General features: G+C 37.5%; 1 long non-coding RNA gene across 4 annotated transcripts in view; it reads left to right on the plus strand.

Moving 5' to 3' along the window:
- The window catches only part of LOC128929918 (uncharacterized), a 146,861-nt gene that overhangs the window by 71,556 nt on the left and 53,098 nt on the right, over positions 1 to 22,207 (plus strand). For 3 of the 4 annotated variants that reach the window (XR_013527800.1, XR_013527802.1, XR_013527801.1), the window contains one exon: positions 13,990 to 14,157. The exons of the other annotated variant lie outside the window; for it this stretch is intronic. This is a non-coding gene — a long non-coding RNA (uncharacterized LOC128929918). The remainder of the gene's footprint in view (positions 1 to 13,989; positions 14,158 to 22,207) is intronic. 4 annotated transcript variants of the gene reach the window in all.

Consider the following 22,207-nt stretch of genomic DNA (forward strand, 5'->3'; position numbering starts at 1 on the left):
GTTCACACTGATGCAAGAGGTAGATTCTCATAGTCTTAGGCATCTGTGCTTCTGCAGCTTTGTAGGGTACAGCCTCCCTCTTAGCTGCTTCCACAGGCTGGAGTTGAGAGCCTCAGGGTTTTCCAGGCACATAGTGCAAACTGTCAGTGGATCTATCATTTTGGGGTCTGGAGGATGTTGGCCCTTGTCACACAGCTCTACTAGGTGGTGCCCCAGTGAGGACTCTGTATGGGGTCTTCAACTTCACATTTCCCTTCTGCACTGCCCTAGCAGAGGTTCTCCATGAGGGCCCTGCCCCTGCAACAAATTTCTGACTGGACATCCAGATGTGTAACATCTTGTGAAATCTAGGTGGAAGATCCCAAACCTCGATTCTTGACTTCTGTGCACCCACAGGCTAAACACCATGTGGAAGCTGCCAAGGCTTGGGTCTTGCAATGTCTGAAACCACAGCCTGAGCTGTACCTTGACTCCTTTTAGCCATAGCTAGAGTGGCTGGGACACAGGGCACCGAGTCCCTAGGCTGCACACAGCAGGGGTGCCTTTGGTCTGGCCCACAAAACTATTTGTCCCTCCTAGGCCTCCAGGCCTATGATGGAAGGGGCTGCTACAAAGGTCTCTGACATGCCTTGGAGGCATTTTTTTCCCATTATTTTGGTGATTAACATTTGGCTCCTTGTTACTTAATGCAAATTTTCTGCAGCTGGCTTGAATTTCTCCTCAGAAAATGGGTTTTTCTTTACTATCAGGCTGCAAATTTTCCAAATTTTTATGCTCTGTTTCCCCTTTAAAACTGAATGCTTCTAACAGCAACCAAGTCACCATTTGAATGGTTTGCTGCTTAGAAATTTCTTTTGCCACATAACCTAAAGTATCTCACTGAAGTTCGAAATTCCACAAATCTCTAGGGCTGGGAAAAATGCTGCCAGTCTCTTTGCTGAAACATAAAGAGAGTCACCTTTGCTACAGTTCCCAACAAGTCTCTCATATCCATCTGAGACCACCACAGCTTGGATTTCATTGTCCATATCATTATCAGCATTTTGGTCAAAGCCATTCAACAAGTCTCTAGGGAATTCCAAACTTTGCCACATTTTCCTGTCTTCTTCTGAGCCCTCCAAACTCTTCCAACCTCTGGCCATTAACCCATTTCAGAGTCACCTCTACATTTTTGGGTATCTTTATGGCAGCATCCCACTCTACTGGTACCAATTTACTGTATTAGTTTATTTTCACACTGCTGATAAAGACATGTCTGAGACTGGGTAATCTATAAAGAAAAAGAAGTTTCATGGACTCACAGTTCCAAGTGGCGTGGGAAGCCTCACAATCATGGCAGAAGGCAAAAGTCATGTCTTACATGGTGGCAGACAAGGGAGAGTGAGAGCCAAGCAAACGGAGAAACCCCTTATCACACTATCAGATCTCCTGATACTTACTCACTACCTCAAGAACAGTATGGGGGAAACTGCCCCCATGATTCAACTATCTCCCACCAGGTCCCTCCCACAACACATGCGAATTATAAGACCTACAGTTCAAAATGAGATTTGGGTGGGGACAGAGCCAAACCATATCATAATAAATTGCTTCTACATTTATTTTGCATTCTTTAAGAAAAGCTTTGTCTTCTTCCTTGTTTTCCTTTTTTTTCTCTCTCACACTAAGAAAAGAGACTTTAAAAAATATAATGTGTTATCTTTTTGTGAATTCTCAAATTATTTAACATTTAGTCATTCCGTATCCCATCAAACTGGTTCCCATGTGCTTTGATGTGACACTGTTAGCCTGTGGCACTTCCTTTTTATTTTTTAAAATTGAAACAGAGTCTCTATTGCCTAGGCTCGGGTGCAGTGGTGTGATCATGACTCACTGCATCCTCTGCCACCAGAGTTCAAGCAATCTTCCTATCTCAGCCTCCTGAATAGCTGGGACCACAGGTATGCATCACTATGCCCAGCTAAGTTTTTTTTTTTTTACTTTTTGTAAAGATGGAGTTTTGCCATATTACCCAGGCTGATCTTGAACTCCTGAACTTAAGGGATCTACTGCCTTGGACTCCCAAAGTTCTGGAATTACCAGTGCAAGCCACTGCACCCAGCATGGGCACTTCCTTGCTCTCAGGCACAACCAGATGTTCCAGGCTCCTGCTGTATTCCCATCCCCCAACACACACACCCGGAATAAACCATTTCACCCAGAAGCCCCAATTCCTTTTAGTAGGGAATGACAAAATAATGTGTGTTTGCTGTGGAAAATTTGTTGGGGTTTCATAAGTAAACTGTTGTTTGAAATAAAAATTACCAAAGTAACCAATGTTAGTTATTCTGATGAAGTAAGGTAGATATCATTCTCCTCTCCCTAGTGCTTCTGGTGGCAATTAGAATAAAATCTGCACTCCTTACCATGACTTACCAATGCCTACTAGATAGGATCCTGCCTATTTTCCGTCTTCTGTGTGATTTCTTGCTCACCATGCTATAGTCACACTGTTTTTTATTCTTGAACATGTCTAACCCAACTAGTCCTACTGTTTTTGCAGTTAGTATTCTCTCTACCTGGATATCTTGTGCCCAGATTTCCTTGCAGTTGGCCCTTCTCCCCCATACCTGCGGCTGATCAATTGCAACCTTTTCAGAGAAGCTTTCCTCAAACAATTTGAATGCAGCATCCCTTCTCTGACCCCAGCAACCACCCCATCATATCACCCTGTTTCACTTTCAGGCTGCTCTCAGAAATTATTCATTTCTTTCTTTGTTTGATTTTGCCTGTCTTCCAACTAGAGTATCAGCCCCGTGAGAGTAAGGGTTATTGATATTATCTGTCCTTCTTACTGCTGAATGCCCCACACTTAACACTGCTTGGCACGTAGTGAGCATTTGATAAATATGTATTGAATGCATGGATGTCCTCCCTCAGATAGGAAACTGGAACAGGGTTGAGAGGAGACAGAGTTTGAACACTCATTCTGTTAGCTTTGGCTTGAAGGAGATTAAGTAAATAAAAGTTATCTTTCAAGTGACAGAGCACAGACTGATACTAGAGAATTCAAAAGCAATAAGCAGCATACCTTTTAACTTCTTTGGGGGGTAAAAATGTGGTCATCTTAACAAAGATGATAAAGACTGTATTGAAAGAGCTTTACTGCATTTATCCTTATTATGATTTATTTGCATATTTTCCTTATGCTCCCTCAGTAATGAGAGGAGAAATTTCTTTATCTCCCTTGCAGAGGTGATGGGGGTGTGGCTCACTTCTTTTCAGATGCTCAAACCCCTAAGGAGAGCATGCAGATGAACAGGTCCTGGGGAGCATTTTTGGTCTCTGACCCCACATCTAGGGTTGAGTGTTTACAGCTCCTGAAACCCCGGTGGGCATGTGTTACAGTGTGCTCTTTCAGTTTTGCAGCTTGTAGGCAGCTGTGTTAATCAGCTCAATTAGACCCTCTGACTTATCCCGTGGACAAAGGGCTTTCTGTATCCTAGGTCCTTGTCCTAGTGTACTGGAAAAATCAGATCACACAATAAAGCCTTGGGGGATGGGTGCAAGGCTTTATTGAGTGGTGGAAGTAGCTCTCAGTAACATGGATGGGGAGCCAGAAGCGGGGTGGAGTGTGAATGTGGTCTTGCCCTGGAGTCAGGCTGCCCAGCAGGTGGACTCTCCTCTGACCACCTCTGGCTGATTTCCCCTCAGCATCTGGGTCTTTCCATTTGCAGAAAAGTTAGATAGTAGAAAAAGAGTTGAAACTTTTCTTTTTGAAACCAAACATAAAATAATAAGAAATTCATGAGTCTCAAAAAACAACACCCACTTTCTCAGTCATAATAAACTTGCTTCAGTTTCCATATATTTCCCCCAGTACGAGTTATCCAGTTCTACCACCGGTATTACTCCAGTGTTTAAGCACACATTAGAAAAATTCCCCAGTTTGAAGCAAAAATGGCAAAAGACACAAAGTAATACTGCTTGAAGCTTTCTAGACAGTGGAACAGGACACTGGGACTTGGCATCTCTCCTACCCGCCAGCCCTACCCAACAACTTGCTTTTTGAAAAGAATCAAAGACCATTATTCTGGCTTTGCACTTCTGCCTGGTTCTAAATAAGTTAGAACTTTGGTGTTTGTTTCTGTCACCAAGGATTCTACTCAGAAGGTACCCAATGGACAGATAAAAAGACAAAGAAATATCCCACTGAATGCCATGGCTTCTGACAGTATTTGTTCAATGTTTTTAGAGTCAATAGAGTCAAGTGCAGAAACTCCCTATGCCGCAAGTCTCTAAAGGCCTAAGGCCCACAGCCTGGTATCTCCCTTTGAATGCTAAATACTAATTAGCACATCTTCCTTAAAGTAATAAAAGAAAGTTCTGAAATGACTTCCCCAGAGAGATTACAAGTGAAAGAGAGAATTTTATATTCTCTCAGAGAATGTACTCATCACTGGTAATACAAAAGGAAGTTGGGGGCAAGGGAGTGACTCTGTCTTTTAATTATTGGTGATGGAAGAATTTAGAAAACTTTAAATTTTTATTTAATTACATTAGTATTCCATGGTGTTCATTTTAAAGTAGGTACAGATTTTTGAGGATGGGACAGAAAATGTCAGCGGAGTTAGGATTTAGCCTCAGTGGGCCTCCATAGTTCCTTATTTGCATAGCAATTTACAGTACTCTGTATCAGAAGAGCGGTGAATAGAGTTCCCTAGGAACATGGTTCAGGGCCACTGTTCTCTCATTTTTATTTAAAATAAGGCCACTTCTGAAACCTAAATTCAAATCTCTCAAGTCTCTATTCATAATGTCAATCATTTAGATTTGTTGTTGCCATTTCTGTTTTTCTCATGTTGTTTTTTTAACCAACATACTCTTGGTAATTCCGCTTTTCAACCACGCTGAGGTTTCTTCATCACAGACTCTTTCACTTTATTTTATTGACTCCCTTCTATCCTCATAGAGTTTAATATCGGACAGACCTGGGTTAAAATTTCAGCCATCATGCTGCTCACTGTGAGTCCACAAGCAAGTTATTTACCATGCTAACACTAAATTTCCTTATCTGTAACATAGGGATAATAATAGTTATCTTATTCTGGAATAATGTTATCAGAATGTGACAATTTACATAAAATACTTAACACAATGCCTGTCATATCATAGATATCTAATAAATATTACCCAATAGTTTGCTATTTTATTGGCCTTAGATTGTTTAAATGGACTGTTACTGGAAACGGGTCCCTATCCAGATCTCATGCAAGAAAGAATTCAGGGCAAGTCCACTGAGTAAAGCGAAAGCAAGTTTATTAAGAAAGTAAAGGAATAAAAGAATGGCTACTCTGACCAGGAGCTGTGACTTATGCATGTAATCCCAGCACTTTGGGAGGCCACGGTGAGCAGATCACAAAGTCAGGAGATTGAGACCATCCTGGCCAACATGTTGAAACTCTGTGTCTACTAAAAATACAAAAATTAGCTGGGTGTGGTGGTGTGCGCCTATAGTTCCAGCTACTTGGGGGGCTGAGGCAGGAGAATTGCTTGAACCCGGGAGGTGGAGATTGTAGTGAGCCAGGATGGTGCCACTGCACTCCAGCCTGTTGACAGAGTGAGACTCCCTCTCCAAAAAAAAAAAAAAAAGGCTATCCCATAGACAATGCCCATTTTTATAATTATTTCTTTATTATATGCTAAACAAGGAGTAGATCATTCATGCCTCCCCTTTTTTGACCATATAGGGCAGCTTGCTGATGTTGCCATGGCATTTGTAAACTGGTGGAAGTATAGTAGTGAGGACAACATGAGGTCATTCTTTTGGCCATCTTGGTTTTTGTGGGTTTTAGCCAGCTTCTTCACTGTAACCTGTATTGTCAACAAAGTGTATGATCTGTATATTGTGCTGGCCTTTTATCTCATCCCGTGATTTAGAATGCCTTAAGCTTCTACTAAAAATACAAAAAAAAAAAAAATTAGCCTGGCATAGTGGCGCATGCCTGTAGTCCCAGCTACTTTGGAGGCTGAGGTAATGGAATAGCTTGAACCCAGGAGGCGGAGGTTGCAGTGAGCCGAGATTGTGCTACTGCACTCTAGCCTGGGTGACAGAGCAAGACTCCATCTCAAAAAAAGAAGAAAGAAATTCACGTAGAATTTATAAATTCTTCATATACAGCTAGAATAGAAAAGTTGTCCTCATTTTCTGCTTTGGAATATTCATCCTATACAAGGAGATGATGATGGAGGGACACAGATAAAGGCTTAGAGGTAATATGAACATGAACTTGGGTATACTTAGAAAAATATCATTGGAGATTCAAACAATTCCATCAAAATCTCAAACAAAATTAGATGAGAGTTACACTTTATTCAGTCACCAATACCAATATGAAAGAACCTAGCTTAGGTTTTATTTGTTAATAGCCAATCTTGGCCAAGCACAATATAAACACATGGAAATTATTTAGACTACTTAAAGATGATGTCATTCACAAGAACTTTCAAGAATAAGTAGAAAATATGATTCGAGTTCAAAAAAAGAGTTAAAAGGATGTTATATCTGTGAGGCTAGATAATGTAACCATAAAATGTGGATAGTTTGAAATATGAAAGGATTCTATGGAGATGAAAATCCTATACCTAAGGGTGAGGGAGGAGGTTCTTCTCTGGACTCCTCACTCCCCAGGAACGTGAGGATTTCTCAAATAATGAGCCTTCCTATATGTCTGCTGGGAACTTGGAACAGTGCACAGCAGCCTTGGCCTGCTTACTGCTGGCATCACAGGAATGCTTGAAACTGATTTGAATCAAGGAGGATCCTGTAAGGCCAAATGATATTTCAGTGTTTCAGATGAAGACTATAAATTGATACTGCCAGATGGAGCCTTTCATTAGGACTTCTCATACCTTGAGGAAATTGTTCTGCTGTGGATTGAATGTATGTGACCTTCCAAAATTCATATATTGCAATGTAAAACCCTAATGTGAAGAGGAAAGGCTTAAACCCTAATGTGAAGAGGTAAGGTGTTTGGGGCACAGATTAAGAAGTGAGGTCTTTGGGGAAGAGATTAAATGCTGATGGTTTTGCCTAGGTACTATGTTGTACATTAGATTTTTAGAACTTATTCATCTTGCATGGTTCAAACCTTGTATCTGTTGAGCAACAGCTTCCTGTTTCCTCAACTCCCAATCCGTGGCAACCATCGTATTCTCTGCTTATATGAGTTTGAAAAAAGTATGGAGATTTCTCAGAAAATTAAACACAGAACAACCATATGATCCATTAATCCCACTTCTGGCTATATTGACAAAGGAATTGATGTCAGGGTCAGATCAGCACTCCCATGTTCATTGCAACATTAGTCGTAGTAGCCAAGACATAGAAGCAAATCAAGTGTCTGTATCCTGATGAATGGATAAAGGAAATGTGGTATGTTTATACAATGCAATATTATTCAGCTCTACAGAAGAAGGAAATTCTGCCATTTATGACAACATAGATGCAGCTAGAGGACATTACGCTAAGTGAAGCACGCCAGTCATGAACAAATACTTCATGATTCTACTTATATGAAGTATCTAAAATAGTTTAACTTTTATTGATTTTTAGTTTTTTCTACTAGTTATTGATAAAGGTTTGTCAGAATCTTCTACTCTGTGAATTTATTCCTTTCTTTTTATTTCTGTCTGTGTATCTATTTTGAAGCCATGTTATTTGGTGACTACAAATTTAGGGTTATCAGATCCTATCGAATTAACTCACTACTTATTGTGAAATATCGTTATTTATTGCTAATAATCCTTCTTAACTTAGTGTGTACTTTGTCAGATTGTAGTATAGCCCCACTAGTAACTTGTTAGTATTTTAAAAATATCCAAGTATCTTCCATCTTCTTACTTTCAGCCATTCTGTAGCTGTATGTTAAGGTGTCTTCAAGAACCATATAGATCGGTTCCCATTATTCATCAAATCTGATAGTCTTTGTCCTTAAATTAGTGCTCCATATATAATTTAATTTTGAAGGGTTAAATAAAACATTACATGTATAATTTATTATAAAATTGACTTGCATCTTTATATTTGTTTTCTATGTATTCTACCTTCTTTCTCCTTTCTTTTCATCTTTAGGATTAATCATTTTAATTTTTTTAAATTGGATTTTTCTTTATTAGCTAGTAGGTTAAAATTTATTTTATTGCCTTTCAGGGAGTGTGCTAGATATTTTGAAATATATACTTGATATGTTAAATATAATTAAATTTTTACTTTACAATTACCTGAACAATGTAAGTTCTAAATAGAACTCAAACTCCATTTAATGTGTGCTTATGTTTTGCTATTGCTGTTGGGTAACTTAAATATTTGCCTTACCAGACACTGTTATGGTTGTTATACACCATAAACATTCTTTTAGGTTTATTCACATGCTTCCTCTTTTCAATTATTTTTATTCCTTCCTGAATATTTGTTTCACTCTGAAATCATTTTTCTTCTGCTTGAAGAACACATTTAATAATTCTTTTAATCCAAGTTGTAGTCTTTCAGTTTTTTCTTTTAATCTGAAAACATTTTATTTTGCCTTTGTTTTAAAGCATATTTTCAATAGGTATAGAATTCTCAGTTGACAGTTATTTTTCAGCACTTTAAAGATGCTATCCTATTATGTTCTGACTTCCATAAACTTGTCAAAGTGTCTGTGGTCAATCTTATTGTTATTCTTTTGAAAGTAGTATATCTTTTTTTTCCTCTGCCTATAAACATTTTCAAGGAATTTTCTTTGTGAATTTTGGTACTTTTGATGTGATGAGATCAGTATGCTTGGAGATTTAAGACTACATTGAGTTTGTGGCTTGAGGTTATCTATGATTTTTCAAGTGATCTTGTCCCATCCCCTTTTGAATGTTATTACTTCCAACCCATTTTCAATGCAATCTCCTTATAAAATTCCAATTATTCATATTTTAGACCTCTCAATTGTGTTCCATATGTCTCTTATTCTCTTTCTATTCCTTTTTTCTCTAAATTTGATTTCTTTCTTTCTTTCTTTCTTTCTTTCTTTCTTTCTTTCTTTCTTTCTTTAAAGCTTTCATATAGAGATTTTGAATCAGATAATTTTGCTATTGTTGTGGGAACTGTCTTCTGCATTGAAGAATGTAAAACAGCACCTCTGGCTGCTGTCCACTAGATGTCAGTAGCATCCACCTAGTCACGAAAATTAAAATTGTTTCCAGACGTTGCTAAATAACCCCTTGGGTGTCAGAATCATTCTTGATTGAGAACCACTTGATCTATTTCACAGGTACATTTTATGGTTAACATTTCACTAATAATTCAGGTTTAAAACTCTCCTGAGAGCCAGGAGGTTGTAGATGAGCTCTAGCTACTTGTTTCTTCAGGGTTTCTAGTGATTAAGGCTTCTCTACTGAGACCGTTTCTCTAAGGCAAATGTAAACCTTCGATAGATCTCCTTACTGAGGAGTATCTGTTTCTTGCTGTTTGCACTGGATGGAGAAGAAGGGTCCTAATGGACCTGGCACATTTTAATTCAGGTGTAGTACCCCAGGGAACAAGCACATCTGGAGTATGCTCCTTGATACTTTCCTTATCTTTCAAGTAATCAATCAGAGCCCCTGCTGAACTCCTCTTTCCTCTTCCCTTTCCCCACGTGGTTTCTCTGCATTTCTCTGGGTATGCCATTCTGGAGATGTCAGGTTTTCTGGACCCTCAAGTGTGAAGAAAATATTGTGAATTGTAAGACAATTCTTACAATGTAGATGGAGCACTCCGCTTGGGGTCAGGGGACTCTAGACTCAGCTCTGGAGTGATAATGATTTTTGATGCATTATCACCATATAGTGATAATGATTTTTGATGCATTAACTTTTTCTCTCTGGGCCTGCTTTATCTGCTGTTAAAGTAGGAGATGATTCTAAATATTTTGCACTATCCTAACTCACAATGTTTGAATTCTTTCTTATTTTGTGTTTAATTTGTTATAAACCTCATCTGTCAAGTTTTCAATTTTTCATTGCTGCTTTTTGGTTCTAGATTTCCATTTGATTCATTTCTCAGGGGATAGTTTCCATCTTTTACTCTACTTTCTTGAACACATTTATCACATGATTTTAATGTTTTTGTTTGATTATTCCAATATTTATATGAGTTGTAGGTTTTCTGTTAGTTACTTTTTCCTGCTATCATGCTTGGTAATTTTTTAATGTATTCTGGAGACTGTCTGTAAAAGTTAGAGAGATTGTGAATGATATTATCTTTCTCCAGGGAATGCTTATTTTGCTCTGGCAGTCAAATAGACTAGGGATGGATCAACTTGATGTAAATATGTATTGAAATAATTCAATACTAGGTTTCAGCCTTTGTGAAGGTTGGGTTATTGAGGATTTTCCCAAAATACTAGGACATCACCGTTCCATGTCTTAACTAAAAGTTGCGTGAATTGATGAAAATATTTTTTAAAATTAGTAACTTTTAGGGTTTCTGAACTTTTACATTCAGATTATCTATGTCTTTTTCTACCCAATATTATTCTTGTTTGCATTAAGACCACTGGTGATGCAACATTTAAACAAAAGTTTTATTAATGTCTGTGAGATTAGCTTCCATAACACCAACATCTTTTGCAAGTTTTTATTTGCATAAATAGGCAATGACAATTGCATCAGGACTACTCCCTGGCCAGCAGCAGTGAGATACACCCCAATTTAAGATATTTTGAAATGTGAAGAGAAAAAAAATATATCTTAAAAGGGATAGAATGTCATTTGAATAGCAATTAGAATAGTTTATGGTGAAGATTCAATGTGATTATTACTCTTATTTGAGAATAGGAGTAAAATGATCTAACATACATTTTTAAAGAATCTCTAAAACAAAATGATTTAAAAAGAAACAATGATTAAAAATGATCAAAAGATCTGAACAAACAACTCACAAAGGTTTCCAGATGGAAACAAACATAAAAAATGTTTAACATCACAAGTCATTAGGGAGGTTTGCAAATTAAGGTAACAGTGAGATACCACTGCACACCTATTATTAATAGCATAGTGAAAATTCAAAACACAAACACTGGGCCAGGCGCGGTGGCTCACCCCTGTAATCCCAGCACTTTGGGAGGCCAAGGCGGGTGGATCACAAGGTCAAGAGATTGAGACCATCCAGGTCAACATGGTGAAACCTCGTCTCTACTAAAAATACAAAAAATTAGCTGGGCATGGTGGCGCATGCCTGTAATCCCAGCTACTCAGGAGGCTGAGGCAGGATAATTGCCTGAGCCCAGGAGGTGGAGGTTGCAGTGAGCCGAGATTGCACCATTGCACTTCAGCCTGGGTAACAAAAGCGAAACTCCGTCTCAAAAAAAAAAAAAAAAAAAACAAATACAAACACTATGAAATGCTGGTGAGAATTTGTAACAACAGAAACTCCCATTTATTAATGGTGGAAATGCAAAATGGTATACCCATTTTGAAAGATAGTTTGTCAGTTTCATAATTAAACATACCTTTTTACATATAATGCAGCAATTATGTTCCTTTATATTTAACCAAATCAGTTGAAAACTCTGACCACACAAAAATCTTCATACAAATATATATAGTAATTTTATTCATAATTGCCCAAACTTGGAAGCAATGAGATGTTAGTAGGTGAATGGGAAAATAATCTGTGGTACATCCAGACAATGGAATATTATTCAGCACTAAAAAAGAAATAAGCTGTTAAGCCACGAAAAGACATGGAGGAACCATAAATGCATGTTACTAAGTGAAAGGGGCCAATCTGAAAAGGGTACATACTGGGTGATTTGAGTTCTGTGATATTCCGAAAAGACAAAACTATGGAGACAATAAAATGATCAGTAGTTTCCAGGGGTCAGATGGAAGAGAAGGATGAGTAGTCAGTGCACAGAGGATTTTATGACAATGAAACTACTCTGTATGATCCTATAGCGATGGGTGCAGTTCATTATACATTTGTCAAAACACATTCAATTTATACCAAGAGTGAACTGTAATGTAAGCTATAGACTTTGATTGATAATTAATGTAGGCCCATCAGTGTCAACAAAAGTACTACTTTTGGGGTACTTGGGGTACTTCTTTCTCAAGAAGCTTGAGAGGGATTTTAATAGTGAGGGAAGCTTTTTGTGTAGTGATAGGAAATATATGGAAACTCTTTACTTTTTCTTTAGTTTTGCTGTGAACACAAAAGTATTCTAAAAAATAAAGCCTATTAAAAACTTTTAAAATAAATCTCTCTAGCTGTGATGGGGAAAAGAGGTTTAAGAGGTCATATGAGTTGAAGGAGATTAGTTAAGAGGCTTTGCATAATCAAAGTAGGAAATCATTGTTTTGAACCAGTGGTAGTTACGGGGTGGGGAAAAGTGTTCTGATTCTTTACATGTCTGAAGACATATTAAACAGGAGTTCTGATGAATTAGATACAGGTTATTAAAGGGGAATCATAGATATATTCAGGGTGTCGGTCTGAGCAGCTGTAAGGATGGAGTTGATATTTAATAAACTGAAGAGGGCAGGAGCAGAAGGCTTGGTGGAGTGGTGGGCGGGTAGAAGAGGGAAGATCAAGATTATGATTTAATGTAGATGTGAAATAGGGAATAACATACATGAGTCTCAAGTTTAAGGACAAGTCAAAGGTCAAGACATAAAGTTGGAAGTCATGGTATTTCAAGTTGCAAGCCTGGTTGAGATGATGTGGAAAATAAGTTTAGATAGGGAAAGGAGAGGTCTGAAGGCATAGTCCTGGTGAAATTTAATGCTAAAAATTGGGAAAATGGGGTCATACCGAAAAAGAAGCTTGAGAGGGAGTAAATTCTTAGGTAAGAGGAGAATCAAAAGAAAGTAATAGCTTTTAAGCCAGGAAAAGAAAATGAAGAGACTGCGCATGGCGACTCACTCCTGTAATCCCAGCACTTTGGGGGGCTGAGGTGTGTGAATCATGAGGTCAGGAGTTTGAGACCAGCCTGACCAACATGGTAAAACCCCATCTCTACTAAAAATACAAAAATTAGCCAGGCGTGGTGGCACATGCCTGTAATCCCAGCTACTCAGGAGGCTGAGGCAGGAGAATCACTTGAACCCAGGAGGCAGAGGTTGCAGTGAGTCAAGATTGTGCCACTGCACTCCAGCCTTGGCAACAGAGTGAAATTCTGTCTCAAAAAAAAGAAAAGAAAAATGGAGGAATCAGCAGTTTTATGTGGTACTGACAGGTACTAGGTCCATTAAGAAACATCTTATATTCTTATAAAAATATTATTTTAAACGTAAGTGTGAAATTTTATCACCTAATATTTTATTCAAAATATTCATGTCATGTTTATTCATAAATGAAATGGGATTATGATTTTCTATTACTCAGTCATTATTTAAAAATTAATGCTGCAGTTGCCTTCATTTTTTTTCTCCCACCTCATCCTCCTGAGTAATAGGGAGGACTACCACTCCTACTAATAGTGGTCTCCTGAGCTGGGACTACAGGCATGCACCACCACACCTGCCTAATTTTTTTGATTTCTAGTAGAGACAAGGTCTCATTATGTCACTTGGCCTGGTCTTAAACTCCTGAGCTCAAGTGATCCTCCCACTTCAGCCTCCCAAAGTGTTGGCATTACAGGCGTGAACCATCAAGCCCAGGCACAGTAGCTTTTTGAAGTCAGTTGGGCAAAAGTATCCAAGTGAGTGGGGGATGTGTGGACTATAAGTGAAACAGTTTTTCCATGAGTTGAATATGTGTGAAGGAGGTTAGAAGGGGGTACCATATACTATTTTCTTAATTTTTGTTCTTTTAAATATTATTCCATAATAAAAGTTTAAGAGTAATATAGTTTTCCTCTATTCCATTTCCTGGCTGTGGTGCTAGCATTTACCCATCCTATGCTGCCAGTTTCCATCCACATTGAATCATGAATTACCTCTTGTCTTCCAATGTGTTTCTCACACCTTACTGTTCATTTGTTTTTGTTGTAGTTGTAACGTCCTCAGATCTGTGCTTTCCTTCCTCTTTTGTGGTTTATATGGTTGAAGTTTGGAGGGAAGAGCCAGCAGCCAGTGCTAATGAAGTTTCAAGAGTACTTTTGGAGAGAACTGACATCTTTATAATGTGAAGTCAAACACTCCATGGATATAGAAATCTCGGTATTTATTCAGGTCTATTTTATGGCTTTTAATAGGGTTTAAAATTTTTTCCTATGAAAGCTTTGTACATTTTATTAGGTTATTTCTGTATACTTCGCAGTTTTTTCAGCGGTATTTTATTTTCTACTACTATTCCAATGCTTATTGCTGGGATGAGAAAATGCTGCTGATTTTTCTATTTTCAGAAACTCTCATTCTAATAGTTGGTTGATTCTTCTGGATGTACCATACAAATTATAATATCCTCTCAACATAAAGACAATTTTTACATCGTGTTACTTTTTAAAATACTATCCGTTAAAGATGACATTTACTATTGATTTTCAGGATATAGCCTTTATTACATTAAGGAGATTTATTTCTTACCTGGTTTGTGATAGTTTTTTGTCATAAATGAGTGCTGAACTTCATCTGATGTGTTTCTGAATCTGTTGAAAAGACCAAGTCATTTTTCCTTTTGACTTATTAAAATACTGTTATGTTAACATTTTATTATGCTAATTCATTATGTTATTCCTAATATAAAACTTAGTTCATCATTATGTAGTTATTTAAGTAATACTGAGTTTGTTTCTCTAATATTTGCTTTAAGACTTTTACATTTGAGTGGATGTGGTGGCTTAGCTCACACCTGTGGTCCTAGCCCTTTCCAGGCCTGAAGCAAGATCACTTTAGCCGAGGAGTTCAAGAGTAGCCTGGGCAACATGATGAGACAGAGATCTCATCTTTACAAAGAATACAAAAATTACCTGGACATGGTGGCACATGCCTTTAGTCCCGGCTTCTTGTGAGATTGAGATGGGAGAATTGCTTGAGCCCAAGAGGTTGAGGCTGCTGTGAGCTATGATCTTGCTAATACACTCCAACCTGGACAATAAAGCAAGATCCTGTCTCTCTTAAAAAAAAAAAAAAAAGGAAAGAAATATAGGAAGAAAGAAGCAAAAACTTTATGTTGGCATTTATGCATTTATATTCATAAGTAAGTTAGGTCTGGAATTGTGTTTATTTTAAAGCAGTTTAAAGTTTCAGAAAAATTGAGTGGAAAGTACAGACAGTTACCATATACTCTCCACCCCACCCTAGTTTCCCTTATTACTAACATCTTACATTAGCACGGTACATTTATTACAATTGATGAGCCAATATTATTACATTTTTATCAACAATAGTCCATAGTTTACATTGGAATTCACTCTTGATGCACATTTTCTGGGTTTTGATAAATGTATAATAGCATGTATCCACCATTATAGTATCATACAAAATAATCGTGCTGCTCTAAAAATCTCCTCTGCTTCAACTATACAGCTCCCTTCCTCCCGCATAAAAGTGGTTTGAAAACTCACATTTTAAGTCACTGAATAATGTTCTATTGTCAGATGTGTCATAGCTCATTTATGGATTCATTTATTGAAGGACATGAAATTGTGTTTTAATGTATTATCCTAATCTAGATTGAAAATGTGAATTGCACTAGAATCATAAAATAAATTTCCTTTTCTTTTTTCTTTGTTTTTGATCATATATAAAATTGGGATTGTCTGTGCCTTGACATTTGGTGGACTCTCCTTTTAAAACTGTCTGGGTCTTGGGCCATATCAGTTAGGATAATTAGGATCTAGTCAGGAGACAAAAGTTATAGAGTAAGCTGAACAGAAAAAGCAATGAAAAGAATTATTAAATGGTAATGAATGAACTCCAAAGAATACAGATGCAGTATGTATATGGAAAAGTCACAACTTCCAGGGCCAAGACAGAGGACCCAAAGGAGGAACAAATTTGAAAGCAGGTTCCCCTGCCTCCAACAGGGGCTAATTTAGACTTTGTTAGAAAGGGTGTGACTGTAGCCCTCTGAATGGTATAAAAGTTGATTGAGGTGTCAAAGGCCCAGGTTGATCATCAGAAAATGGTGATGAGGGTACAAACAAAACTTGCAGGAGGTTAGGGGCCCTCTGGGAAGCCTACCCCTGGAGTTCTGCTGATGCTCAACAGGAAGCATCCACCCGGTTACCTGTGAGATTTTTAGAAAGGCAACTTGGGGGCCACAGAACCTGCTGGAATACTGCCTCCTGGATCACCTGTGAGACACCCTGAATGTCAGCTGGGAGCCCGCAGAACTTGCTGACAAAACCGCTTATGGAGGTGCCACCTAACTCCCTCCTGGGAGACTGGCTGGGAGGCTGGCTGGCAGTCTAGCTGGCAGCCTAGTAGAGCTTACCAGAATGCTGCCATGGGGGTTCCACAGGAGCTCACTAGAAGGACCGACCTTCAGGCTGAGTGTTGCAGAAGCTCTTGCTCTGTTGACTATGCAGGAGTGCAGTGGTGTGATCATGGTTCACTGCATTCTCAGCCTCTCACCTCAGCCTCAACAGGGTCTCACTGCAAAAGAGAGGAGTAGTATTTGGAAACCAAGGAGAGTAGTCATTCCTCCTGCAGTATCCCCCAGCGCCCTCTACTGACAACACTTGCCATCATGCCAACTGGAAAAGAAATGTTTACAGGGTCCAGCTTTCCTATTGCAAAGCAGGATCACAACGAAGGGATGCAACTGAAGGACAATTAGTTGATAGCTGGAACAGGGGCTTTATTTTTTGCTGTGAAGGAAGGCAAGGATGGAGAGAGATTTTTGATTACTATTTCCATTTTTGTTAATGTTTGGCTATCCTTTAGCATTCTTCTTGTTCCAATGTTCATCCTTAATCTTTTCCCAAGAATTTGTCTGTTGAAGCTAGGTTATCAAATTTGTTGTTGAGTAGTCTTCCAAACATTCCTGTAAAATAATATATTTTTGGTCCAGTGCAGTGACTCATGCCTTTTGTCCCAGCACTTTGGGAGGCCAAGGCAGGAGGATTGCTTGAGTTCGGGAGTTTGCAACCAGCCTGAGCAACATAGTGAGACCCTGTCCCTTTAAAAAGTACGAAATAAGCCAGGTGTGGTGGGCGTGTATCTGTAGTCCTAGCTGCTTGGGAGGCTGAAGTGAGAGGTCAAGGCTGCAGTGAACCATGATCACACCATTGCACTCCAGCCTAGGCAACAAAGCAAGACTCTCTAAAAATAATAATAAATTTTAAAAAATCTGTCTATAGATTTTTATCCTTTTTGTAGTCTGCCTTTACCGTATTTGTATTTGTTGTAGAGGTTGTTAGTGTTTACCAGAGTATGCATGTGCTTGTCTATGTTCTTACTCTCACTATAGGACTATAGGTTGGTCCAAACCTATAGGAGGTGAGCAGAGAGTACGTCTTCCAGGCCAAGGAAGTTAACAGCCAGCAATCATTATTCTTCTCTTTCTCTTTCTGTCATGCTATCATGAACCCCTGATTACTGCTTGAGGAGAGATAGATCCCCTATAGGTTTGACTGACCAAGGATTCTGAGGGAAGAAAGAAAGAGATATTTACTGTGTTAAATCAAGTGATGTTGAGGGTTTTGAAGTGTCAGCTACTCTCAATTACTCTGAATAAAACAGGAATCCTTTTCTTTCTCCTTTCTCCTTAATCAGCTTTTCTGGGGGCTTATTTACTTTAGTAGTCTTCTCCAAAGAAAAATCAACTTTTGGATTACTGTAGCTCAGTAGATAAAAGCATAGATTATAAATCAACCCTTGTTCCTGATTAGCTTATGATCTTGAAAAAAATTATGTAATTTTTCCGTGTATTTTTTTACTCATCTGTAAAATGAAAAATGAATAATTTTACCTATCTCTAAGGGTGTTGTGCAGATTGGGTAAATTAATCCGTGTAAAGCAGTTAGAATAGTCCTTAACATATGCACTATAAGCATGTTAGCTACTATTATTACCTATGTTTTTCCCTATTTTATTAGTCTCTGTCCTTACCTTCATTACTTCTTCTTATTTCTTTCACTTATTTTTCTTGTTTATTTTTCTAGTATTTGGGGGAATATTTAGCTCACTTATTTATATTTTGTTGTCTTCTGATGAATAACTTTTAGAAAACATATGCCCCTCAAAGTCTTGCCCTAACTGGTTCCCAGACATTTTAACATGTAGTGCTTTTATTCTCATTCAGCCGTAAATTTAATACTTTTGCTCATGAATTTCTCTTTTTTGATTTATAGGCATTTGGGGTTTTTCTAAGAGTTGTCATTCATTTAAAATTTTTTTTTTGGAACACCCTCCCCTAGTTTTGATTTCCAATTTTATTAAATAGTAGTTGGAAAACTCTAAAATATTGCTTCTTTGCAATTTATTGAGGCTTTTTTTGTGACTCAATACCAGACTGGATTGTGTGAATGTTTCATGTGTGCTTAGAAAAGAAAAAGTATGCTCAATGGGTACAAAGTTAGTTATGTATCTTTTGGTTTATAGTTATTAATTATCATATATATGAAGTTTTTATTTGTTTCCTTGGGCTATTTCTGATACAAATCCATTAAAATATCTAACCACTATTACTGATTTAGCTATTTCTCTTGATAATCTCTCAACTGATGTCAAAAATTATGTATATATTTTTATGTGCTGATGTATTAATTATTATCTTTTAGGTCTTTTGTTCCTTTTAGCAGCTTAATGCAAGATCATCATTTATTGCTAATATTTTCTGCTTTAAATTCTATTTATTCTGAAATTAACATTGCTAATCATATTTCTTTCACATTGCCTAATACATTATTTTTCATCCTCTTCTTTCTCACTTAAAGTGTGTTCAAGGTTACACAAAGGCTTATGAATTGGTAGAAAAAGAATAAATGCATACCTGCTATAAATTTATGACTTACAAATCTATATATTCCTGATTTACTTAATGAGAGTATCAAGACTTAATGAAAGCAAGGTAGTTAAGCCACCAAGAACAGAGCAGCATGTCTTTGTGTGACTCTTTCATTGCTTTGTTTCTGTGTGGCGCATGGCTGCCAAGAGACACTTTGATGAAGCCTGTGTCCCGCCATAGTTGAGCAAAGGGCTACATTTTTATAGCATCTCTGACATTTTTAATTCAGGCTTACAGTGCAGATCTAGAGGAGCTTATGCTAGAAATCATCTTGCCTTACTTTATGAGAAGGTATATAAGCATATAGTTTTCTTGATTCTAAAACTCAAGTCAGCACCAGAGAGGCCAGATCCTTATCAATGCAGGGAATGATGTCCTTAAACAATACCTTTACTTCCAGCTTAACAGTTTTCAGAAGAATCTTTTTTTATTTGGACTGTCTTTTGGAATTAATTTGTGGCAAGAGCCCTTTCTCTCTCAACATTAGTCAGGATGAGGCCATGCTAATAGTTAGTAACAAGTAAAAAAAAAATTATTATTTCTCACTCACATCTAGTTTGATGGGAGAAACAAAACTCTTTGTCATGGTTCTACTCCAAATGGTTCTACACCATGATTAAGGAGCATGCTACAAGATCTGTAGCATCTAAGTTTTTAAGTCAGTCCAGTAGGGGAAGGAGCAATCAGAGCATCACATTTTTAAGGACCAGGGTTGAAAATGGCTTACATCACTTCTGGTCAATTACCTCAGTCTAGAAATCAGGTACATGTCCCACGTTGGCTGTAAGGAAGACTATAATAAACCTTTTTTTTTTCCTGTGTGCCCAAGAAGAAATAGGGCATGATATTCAAAATTGCCTCTGTTGAAATATCTGGTTGAAATATTTATCTTTTGATTGGCATGTTTACCCAGTTAAATTTATAACAAATTTCACTTATTTCTGAAATTTCTTGAACTCCTGACCTCAGGTGATCCACCCACCTTGGCCTCCCAAAATGCTAGGATTACGGGTGTGAGCCACCACACCCAGCCTTTATTTCTGAAATCTCATTTCATGTTTTCTATTTGCATTACCCTATTTTTGGCTTTCTCTGTAACTTTCACTAAGTTCCATAGACTTAAAGTCATTCTGGTAGTTGGAAAGTATTCTGTTCTCTTTGAATTTCATTAGGTATCCCTAACTTATTGGGGCTTGTAGTTATTTATTTAGTTTTCCCAATCAGCCTCTTAAGTTTATCAATACCTGTAAAGCTCTCTCTCACTTCTTTGGTCTTTCTTCTTGGTCCTTCTACATCACCATATAGTTATTACTTAGAAATGTACTATGGATACACTTTAATATTTGGGGAAATCAGTCATTAGGTTATTTAATTCCCATATCTTACTGCTTTCATTGTCTTTCTTTTTGATTACTTACTCTAAGACTTTTTTCCAGAGAGTATCTAGCTGTGCTAAAATTTCTGAAAGACTAATTGTGCTAAAATTTCTGAAAGACTAATTCTTGAGAATATTTACATTTCAGCATCATATTTAAGTGATAATTTAGCTGGTTATAATATTCCACATCTGGAATTTCTTTCCTTTACCACTTCATTATTATTAATCTATTCATTTTTATCTCAAGTCTACATGATTCTTTTCACTTCCTTTTGGGTAATCTGTTTTTACTCATGGAATTTTTTCACCTTGATTTGGATAATCTTAAATTTCATAATTAATTATAATTCTTACTTTTCTAATCTCTATGAGCCCATTTAGTCAGATTCTTATATATTTCTTTAATTTTGAAATATTCCTAATTTTTATTTATATATTTTCTCCCCTTTAATTATCTTTTCTCTGATTTTATAATGCTTATTATATGGCTATGAAAAATTTTTCTGCTATACTTTATATTGCTTAAGTTTTTTCACTATTAATGCTATATTTCTGCCTTCTGTGAATGTTCTAGACTTGATCTTTCAAGTAGGTATTTCATTTCTGATGGAATATATTATATTATTCAACCTCTCTAGTCAACTCTTTAACAATTCTGTTTTTATACAGCTTATTTTCAGTCATTTCTATATTTGCTTATTTCTGTGATTGCTTTTCCTCCTTCACATTTCCAACATCTTTACTTCTTTCTTTGAACATTATAGTGTGGATATTGAAAGTGCTATTTCTCTCATGTCCATTTATTTGGCTTCAGCCAGAATGAATTGTTCCGTGTGTTGTTTCTGTATTTTTAATAGTTGTTCTCTATTTGGTATCCTCCTCCTCTTTTATTGAGAATATCAGTAATTGTGGTGGGCCGTATGAACTTGGGAGATGTGGTTAAATTGTAGGTCCCACTTCCATGTGTGCTGAAGAAGGAGAACAGTGGGAATAGAACTGATAGATGAAGAGCCTTTCCCATTTACTATTTTTGATCCATTACTCTCTATTTTGCCACATTATTCCTGATGCTTGCATTGAGGGAGATTTCTTTTTCTTATGAATGTTGTTTTCACTTCCAAAGCTGCAAAATCATGGGGTGTTTTGTAGTGACAAGGGAGAGAACTAAAGGAAATAAGTGTCTACTGAATTAAATCCAAAGAGATAGGGCCGGATGCGATGGCTCATGCCTGTAATCCCAGCACTTTGGGAGGCCAAGGTGGGTGGATTACCTGAGGTCAGGAGTTCGAGACCAGCCTGACCAATGTGATGAAACCCAGTCTCTAAAGAAAATACAAAAATTAGCCAGGCATGGTGGCACATGCCTGTAATCCCAGCTACTCAGGAGACTGAGACAGGAGAATTGATTGAACTTGGGAGGCAGAGGTTGCAGTGAACCGAGCTTGAACCACTGCACTCCAGCCTGGGCAACAGAGCAAGACTCCATCTCAAAAAACAAATAATGATAAAATTTAAAAAGATAAATAAATAAAAAGAATTAAATCCAAAACACATTGACTTTTAAAATCGTATTTATTTCATATAAATACTGGTTCATCAGTCTATGAGTCAGTAATTCAGTCTGAACAGCTTTTCTGGTCTCATCTGGAAGCACTTGCATGCCTGTCAGATGGTGACTTTGCACCTGAGGTTGTCTGGCTGCTGGCTGGAGAGACTTGACTTTGCTCCACACATCCTGTATTTCCCTCAGCCAGATAGCCTGGGCATGTTCCCATGGAAAAGACACAGGTGCAAGAGCTAGATCAATCGCTACACCCAAGCACTATTCAAACTTTGGTGTATATTAGCTTATTAATATTCCTTTGGCTAAGGCAAGTCATGTGATCTAGCCCAGAGTCAGAGTGAGAGGGCACTGCGCAGTTACATAGAAAACACTA

The sequence above is a fragment of the Callithrix jacchus genome, chromosome 16 (genome assembly GCF_049354715.1).
Source record: "Callithrix jacchus isolate 240 chromosome 16, calJac240_pri, whole genome shotgun sequence".
NCBI lineage: Eukaryota > Metazoa > Chordata > Mammalia > Primates > Cebidae > Callithrix > Callithrix jacchus.